The sequence below is a fragment of the Somniosus microcephalus genome, chromosome 25 (genome assembly GCF_052327205.1).
Source record: "Somniosus microcephalus isolate GS21.2 chromosome 25, FLI_Smic_1.0, whole genome shotgun sequence".
Classification (NCBI taxonomy): Eukaryota; Metazoa; Chordata; class Chondrichthyes; order Squaliformes; family Somniosidae; genus Somniosus; species Somniosus microcephalus.
This window is the reverse complement of record NC_141011.1, coordinates 35678472-35687095: the sequence shown is the minus strand read 5'-3', so window position 1 is coordinate 35687095 and position 8624 is coordinate 35678472.

The window sequence follows — 8624 nt, the reverse complement described above, 5'->3', positions numbered from 1 at the left end:
TTTAAATCTAGAGTTGACATCAATGAAGCATATGCTGGTCCTGTTGTGCCTTCAGTCTGTCTGCACCGGGTCCAGTATAGCTGCCTTCTTGCGCAGGGGCCCGACACTCAGAGTCAGTGCATGTGGTGTGTAGGGGCAAGCGGAAGGGAGGGGAAAGAATCGCAACTTCTGTCTGAATGACTGGGATTTTGGGCCTCGACACTCAAACAAGCTCCCCCAATGTACATGGTGCAATATCACAACCCGTCACGCAGAATGCGAGTTAACCTGCTCCGCCCCCCCCCCCCCCTTCTCGCTGTACCGCACGGCTTCTGGGCCGCTTCAGTGAAAGAAATCGAAGTGTGTGTCAGTACAGATTGGCACTGACTGTGAGCCAGGTGTTCCTTGCTGAGAGCAGTCACTGTCAGTGGGACAGCTCCCCTTAATCCACCTGGGTACATTTTTGAATGAATAAATCCAGATTGGAGCGCTCACTCTAAACTGTCCCATCCAACACTCCCAGGGCAGGTACAGCACGGGTTAGATACAAAGTAAAGCTCCCTCTGCACTGTCTCATCAAACACTCCCAGGGCAGGTACACCATGGGTTAGATACAGAGGAAAGCTCCCTCTACATTGTCCCATCAAACACTCCCAGGGCAGGTACAGCACGGGTTAGATACAGAGTAAAGCTCCCTCTGCACTGTCTCATCAAACACTCCCAGGGCAGGTACACCATGGGTTAGATACAGAGGAAAGCTCCCTCTACACTGTCCCATCAAACACTCCCAGGGCAGGTACAGCATAGGTTAGATACAAAGTAAAGCTCCCTCTACACTGTCTCATCAAACACTCCCAGGGCAGGTACAGCACGGGTTAGATACAGAGTGAAGCTCCCTCTACACTGTCCCATCAAACACTCCCAGGGCAGGTACAGCACGGGTTAGATACAGAGTGAAGCTCCCTCTACACTGTCCCATCAAACACTCCCAGGGCAGGTACAGCACGGGTTAGATACAGAGTAAAGCTCCCTCTGCACTGTCCCATCAAACGCTCCCAGGGCAGGTACAGCACGGGTTAGATACAGAGTAAAGCTCCCTCTACACTGTCTCATCAAACACTCCCAGGGCAGGTACAGCACGGGTTAGATACAGAGTGAAGCTCCCTCTACACTGTCCCATCAAACACTCCCAGGGCAGGTACAGCACGGGTTAGATACAGAGTGAAGCTCCCTCTACACTGTCCCATCAAACACTCCCAGGGCAGGTACAGCACGGGTTAGATACAGAGTAAAGCTCCCTCTGCACTGTCCCATCAAACGCTCCCAGGGCAGGTACAGCACGGGTTAGATACAGAGTAAAGCTCCCTCTGCACTGTCCCATCAAACGCTCCCAGGGCAGGTACAGCACGGGTTAGATACAGAGTAAAGCTCCCTCTACACTGTCCCATCAAACGCTCCCAGGGCCGGTACAGCACGGGTTAGATACAGAGTAAAGCTCCCTCTACACTGTCCCATCAAACACTCCCAGGGCAGGTACAGCACGGGTTAGATACAGAGTAAAGCTCCCTCTACACTGTCCCATCAAACACTCCCAGGGCAGGTACAGCACGGGTTAGATACAGAGTAAAGCTCCCTCTACACTGTCCCATCAAACACTCCCAGGGCAGGTACAGCACGGGTTAGATACAGAGTAAAGCTCCCTCTACACTCTCCCATCAAACACTCCCAGGGCAGGTACAGCACGGGTTAGATACAGAGTAAAGCTCCCTCTACACTGTCCCATGAAACACTCCCAGGGCAGGTACAGCACGGGTTAGATACAGAGTAAAGCTCCCTCTACACTGTCCCATCAAACACTCCCAGGGCAGGTACAGCACGGGTTAGATACAGAGTAAAGCTTCCTCTACACTGTCCCATCAAACACTCCCAGGGCAGGTACAGCATGGGTTAGATACAGAGTAAAGCTCCCTCTACACTGTCCCATGAAACACGCCCAGGGCAGGTACAGCAGGGGTTAGATACAGAGTAAAGCTCCCTCTACACTGTCCCATCAAACACTCCCAGGGCAGGTACAGCACGGGTTAGATACAGAGTAAAGCTCCCTCTACACTGTCCCATCAAACACTCCCAGGGCAGGTACAGCACGGGTTAGATACAGAGTAAAGCTCCCTCTACACTCTCCCATCAAACACTCCCAGGGCAGGTACAGCACGGGTTAGATACAGAGTAAAGCTCCCTCTACACTGTCCCATCAAACACTCCCAGGGCAGGTACAGCACGGGTTAGATACAGAGTAAAGCTTCCTCTACACTGTCCCATCAAACACTCCCAGGGCAGGTACAGCATGGGTTAGATACAGAGTAAAGCTCCCTCTACACTGTCCCATGAAACACGCCCAGGGCAGGTACAGCAGGGGTTAGACACAGAGTAAAGCTCCCTCTACACTGTCCCATCAAACACTCCCAGGGCAGGTACAGCACGGGTTAGATACAGAGTAAAGCTCCCTCTACACTGTCCCACAAAGCACTCCATGTCTTCAGTTTTATTTTATGTTTAAGTCTCTCTAACTGACTTGCCCTGCAGGCTGAGTGAATAGGTTCACGGTCTGGGGTCATACTGAGCCATACTGACCGCAAGATGCCCAGTATCCTTCTCGCTCTGTGTTGACCTCAGCCGAGGCTTTGTTAGGGGAACTATGATTGGCTTCAGTGCCCTAAATTGGGGAGGAGAAAATCATCCCTATTGGCCAGTGACTATTGCTAGAAATTCATCCCTATATCCTGCTCTTGACCATTGGCCAGTGACTATTGCTAGGAATTCATCCCTATATCCTGCTCTTGATCATTGGCCAGTGACTATTGCTAGAAAATTATCCCTATATCCTGCTCTTGATCATTGACCAGTGACTATTGCTAGAAATTCATCCCTATATCCTGCTCTTGATCATTGGCCAGTGACTATTGCTAGGAATTCATCCCTATATCCTGCTCTTGATCATTGGCCAGTGACTATTGCTAGGAATTCATCCCTATATCCTGCTCTTGATCATTGGCCAGTGACTATTGCTAGGAATTCTAACAGGAAAGACTGAACAGGCTGGGGCTCTTTTCTCTAGAAAAGAGAACGCTGAGGGGTGACCTGATAGAGGTCTTTAAAATTATGAAGGGGTTCGATAGGGTAGATGGGGAGAAGATGTTTCCACTTGTGGGTGAGACCAGAAATAAGAGCCATCAATATAAGATAGTCACTAATAAATCCAATCGGGAATTCAGGAGAAACTTCTTTACCCAGAGAGTGGTGAGAATGTGGAACTCTACCACGTGGAGTGGTTGAGGTGAATAGCGTAGATGCATTCAAGGGGAAGCTAGAAAAACACATGAGGGAGAAAGGAATAGAAGGATATGCTGATAGGATGAGATGAAGTAGGGTGGGAGGAGGCTGATGTGGAGCATAAACGCTGGCATCGACCTGTTGGGCCGAATGGCCTGTTTCTGTGCTGTAGGTACTATGTCATTCTATGTCATTGTGTTTGTTTGGACGTCGAGCATAGGCAACACAGGCTGTAATGGCCCCCATGATGGAATGCCCTGACAACACTCACCGCCCAGGCTGACGTGCAGAATGGCGGCCGGGGCCATTGGGATTGTGTCAGCACCGAGCCAGTCAGAAAGGGGAAGGAGGTGGAGAAAATCTTCCCTCCGATCAAGGGACGCTGTCCTTGATTACCAGAGACTCAAAATAAGGCAACCAGTCACCAGAGACTGCACCAAACCAGAGAATCTAATCATCTGTCGGTATCCACATGAACAAATCGACCCTAACCAAAGCCCGCATGAGGGGTCTATTTGTAGCGTGTTCGTTTAGCAGCTGTGTGCATGTGTAGGTGCAGAAAATTGAATTGAAACTTTGTAAAAACAGAGCAGCTACTTGTTGGCATAGCAACGAGCTTTCAAATGACATCATGTTATGAAGGCCGTATAGGAAGAAGTAGCGCAGTGAAATGCTTGTAACTCGCACAGCTTGTTCCCCGGGGAATCAGACATTGAGGCACAGACACAGTGTGTACAGGTGCCACAGAGATGTTAATGATGACACGGTCAGGCAGGAAGTAAAAACAGGCTCAATTTAGAAATATAATGATGTAACATTATTACTGCCTTTTTTTTTCAATCCTTGTGCTGCTCCAGGTGAGGGATATTAGAGCTGGGGAATGGAACTCTTTCCATTCTCGGCACCCACTCAAACACTCCCAGGTCAGGATTCGGGTATAACCCAGGTAAGATGCAGTTTAAAGCTCCCCTAACAATGCACCTCAGCTCCAGCCTCACCAACACCGCCATCTACTGCACCAGTGTGGCATTTCCCCATTCCCCACACCAGCAAATCCTGAGGTCTCTGAGGTGGATTGATTGGCTCATTTGCGCCAGTTTCCTGTTGGAGACCCATGCTCCCTGGGATAAGATTGAGAGTCTGCCCAATCTCGATTTACAGCCAGCAGACAGGAGAGACTTTCATCCCATTCTCTGGGCTTGATTTGAACCAAGGTCCCAGAGGTTTAAAGGCCACTGTCTAACCCACTGCACCACCCAGTACTATAGTATTGATTTTAGCTAATTAAAACCTGCCCCTACCTCATCCTTGCCCTTGCCCCTACCCATGCCCCTTCCCTTGCCCCTGTCCATGCCCCTACACCTGCCTGTGCCCCTGCCCCTACCACTGTCCCTGCCCCTACCCTGTCACAAACTCCATTCCCAAGCCACCAACTCCATCCCTCTCCCTGGCAACTGTCTGAGGCTGAACCAGACTGTTCACAACCTTGGTGTCATATTTGAACCCGAGATGAGCTTCCGACTATATATCCGCGCCATCGCTAAGACCGCCTATTTCCACCTCTGCAACATCGCCCGTCTCCACCCTGCCTCAGCTCATCTGCTGCTGAAACCCTCATCCATGCCTTTATTATCTGTAGACTTGACTATTCCAACTCCTGGCTGGCCTCCCATGTTCTACCCTCCTTAACATAGAAACATAGAAGACAGGAGCAGGAGTAGGCCATTCGGCCCCTCAAGCCTGTTCCGCCATTTAATGAGATCATGGCTGATCATCCAAATTCAGTACCCTGTCCCTGCTTTCTCCCCATATCCCTTGATCCCTTTAGCCTTAAGAAATATATCTAACTCCTTCTTGAATATATTTAATGAATTGGCCTCAACTACCTTGTGTGGTAGAGAATTCCACAGGTTCACCACACTCTGGGTGAAGAAATTCCTCCTCATCTCAGTCCTAAATGGCTTACCCCTTATCCTTAGACTGTGACCCCTGGTTCTGGACTCCCCCGCCATCGGGAACATCCTTCCTGCATCTAGTCTGTCTAGTCCTGTTAGAATTTTATAAGTTTCAATGAGATCCCCTCTCATTCTTCTAAACTCCAGTGAATATAAGCCTAATCGACCCAATCTCTCCTCATACATCATTCCTGCCATCCCAGGTATCAGTCTGGTGAATCTTCGCTGCACTCTCTCCATGGCAAGAACATTCTTCCTCAGATAAGGCGACCAAAACTGCACACAATACTCAAGGTGTGGTCTCACCAAGGCCCTGTACAACTGCAGCAAGACATCCTTGCTCCTGTACTCGAATCCTCTTGCTATGAAGGCCAACATACCATTTGCCTTCTTAACCGCCTGCTGCACCTGCATGCTTACCTTCAGCGACTGGTGCATAAGGACACCCAGGTCTCGTTACACTTCCCCTTTTCCCAATCTATTGCCGTTCAGATAACAATCTGTCTTCCTGTTTTTGCCACCGAAGTGGATAGCCCCACATTTATCCACATTATACTGCACTTGCCATGCATCTGCCCAATCAGCCAACCTGTCCAAATCATACTGGAGTTTCTCAGCATCCTCCTCACAGCACACACGCCCACCCAGCTTTGTGTCGTCTGCAAACTTGGAGATATTACATCTAGTTCCCTCGTCTAGATCATTTATATATATTGTGAATAGCTGGGGACCTAGCACCGATCCCTGCGGTACCCCACTAGTCACTAACTGCCACTCAGAAAAAGACCCGTTTGTTCCAACTCTTTGCTTCCTGTCTGCCAACCAGTTCTCTATCCAAGACAGTACCTTACCCCCAATCCTATATGCTTTAACTTTGCACGCTAATCTCTTATGCGGGACCTTATCGAAAGCCTTCTGAAAATCCAAATACACCACATCCACTGGTTCTCCCTTATTTATTCTATCAGTTACATCCTCAAAAAATTCCAATAGATTAGTCAAGCATGATTTACCTTTTGTAAATCCACGTTGACTTTGTCTGATCCTGTCACTGTTTTCCAAGTGCCCTGCTATTACATCTTTTATAATGGACTCTAGCATTTTCCCCACTACCGATGTCAGACTTACCGGTCTACAATTCCTTGTTTTCTCTCTACCACCTTTTTTAAATAGTGGGGTTACATTGGCTATCCTCCAATCCATGGGAACTGTTTCAGAGTCTATAGAATTTTGGAAGATGACCAGCAATGCATCTACTATTTCTAGGGCCACTTCCTTAAGTACCCTAGGATGTAGATTATCAGGCCCTGGGGATTTATCAGCCTTCAATCCTGTCAATTTCCCTAACACCATTTCCCTACAAATATTGATTTCATTCAATTCCTCCCTCTCATTAGACCCTATGTTCCCTGACATCTCTGGGAGGTTATTTGTGTCCTTTTTGAAGACAGAACCAAAGTATGTATTTCATTGGTCTGCCATTTCTTTGTTCCCCATTATAAATTCCCCTGATTCTGACTGCAAGGGGCCTACGCTTGACTTCACCAATCTTTTTCTCTTCACTTATCTATAGAAGCTTTTACAGTCAGTTTTTATGTTCCCTGAAAGCTTACTCTCATACTCTATTTTCCCCCTCTTAATTAATCCTTTTGTCCTCCTTGCTGAATCCTAAACTGCTCCCAATCCTCAGGTTTGCTGCTTTTTCTGGCCAAATTATATGTCCTCTCCTTGGATCTTATGCTATCCCTAATTTCCCTTGTTAGCCATGGTTGAGTCACCTTTTTTGTTTTATTTTTATGCCAAACAGGGATGAACAAATTCTGTCGTTCATCCATGCGATCTTTAAATATTTGCCATTGCCTATCCACCATCAACCCTTTAAGTAACGTTCCCCAATCCATCCTAGCCAACTTGTGCCTCATACCACCGTAGTTTCCTTTATTTAAATTCAGGACCCTAGTCTCTGAGTCAACTACTTCACTCTCCATTTTAATGAAGAATTCTATCATATTATGATCGCTCCTCCCCAAGAGGCCTCACACAAGATTGCTAATTAATTCTTTCTCATTACATAATACCCAGTCTAAGATGGCCTGATCTCTAAACTTGAGGTCATCCAAAACTCTGCTGCCAGTGTCCTAACTCGCACCAAGTCCCGTTCACCCATCACCCCTGTGCTCGCTGACCTACATTGGCTCCCGGTTAAGGCAACGCCTCAATTTTAAAATTCTCAGCCTTGTTTTCAAATCTCCCCATGGCTTTGGCCCTCCCTACCTCTGTAATCTCCTCCAGCCCCACAACCCTCCAAGCTAATTCTGGCCTCTTGAGCATCCCTGATTGTAATCGCTCCACCATTGGTGGCCGTGCCTTCAGCTGCCTAGGCCCTAAGTTCTGGAATTCCCTTCCTAAACTTCTCCGCCTCTCTACCTCTCTCTCCTCCTTTAAGATGCTCCTTAAAACCTCCCTGTTTGACCAAGCTTTTGCTAATCTGCCCCAATATCTCCTTATCATAGAATCATGGAATGGTTACAGCCCAGAAGGAGGCCGTTTGGCCCGTCGAGCCCGTGCTGGCTCTCTGCAAGAGCATTTCAGCTAGTCCCATTCCCCGGCCCTTTCCCTGTATCCCTGCAAACGTTTTCCTTCAGGTAGTCATCTAATTCCATTTTGAAAGCCATGATTGAATCTGCCTCCACCGCCCTTTCAGGCAGTGCATTCCAGATCATAACAACTCGCTGCATAAAAAAGCTTTTCCTCATGTCGCCTTTGGTTCTTCTGCCAATCACCTTAAATCTGTGTCCTCTGGTTCTCGACCCTTTTGCCAATGGGAACAATTTCTCTCTATCTACTCTGTCTAGACCCCTCGATGGCTGTGTCAAATTTTGTTTTATAACGCTTCTGTGAAGCGCCTTGGGATGTTTTACTACATTAAATGAGCTATATAAGTACAAGCTGTTGTTGTCGTTGTTTTTGTCCCTACCCCGACCCCTACCCCTGCCCCTGTCCCCGTCCCCGTCCCCGTCCCTACCCCTGTCCCTGTCCCCGTCCCTGTCCCCGTCCCTGTCCCCGTCCATGCCCCCGTCCATGCCCCCGTCCATGCCCCCGTCCATACCCCTACCTATGCCCTGCCCCTGCCTGTGTCCCTACTCTTACCCTTGCCCTACCCCAGCTCCTTCTGCTGGCGAGGGAGTCTAGGACAAGGGGACATAACCTTAAAATCAGAGCCAGGCCATTCAGGAGAGAAGTTGGAAACACTTCTTCAAACAAAGGGTAGTAGAAATGTGGAACTCTCTCCCACTAAAAGCAGTAGATGATAGCTCAATTAATAATAATAAATCTGAGATCAATAGATTTTTGCTCGCC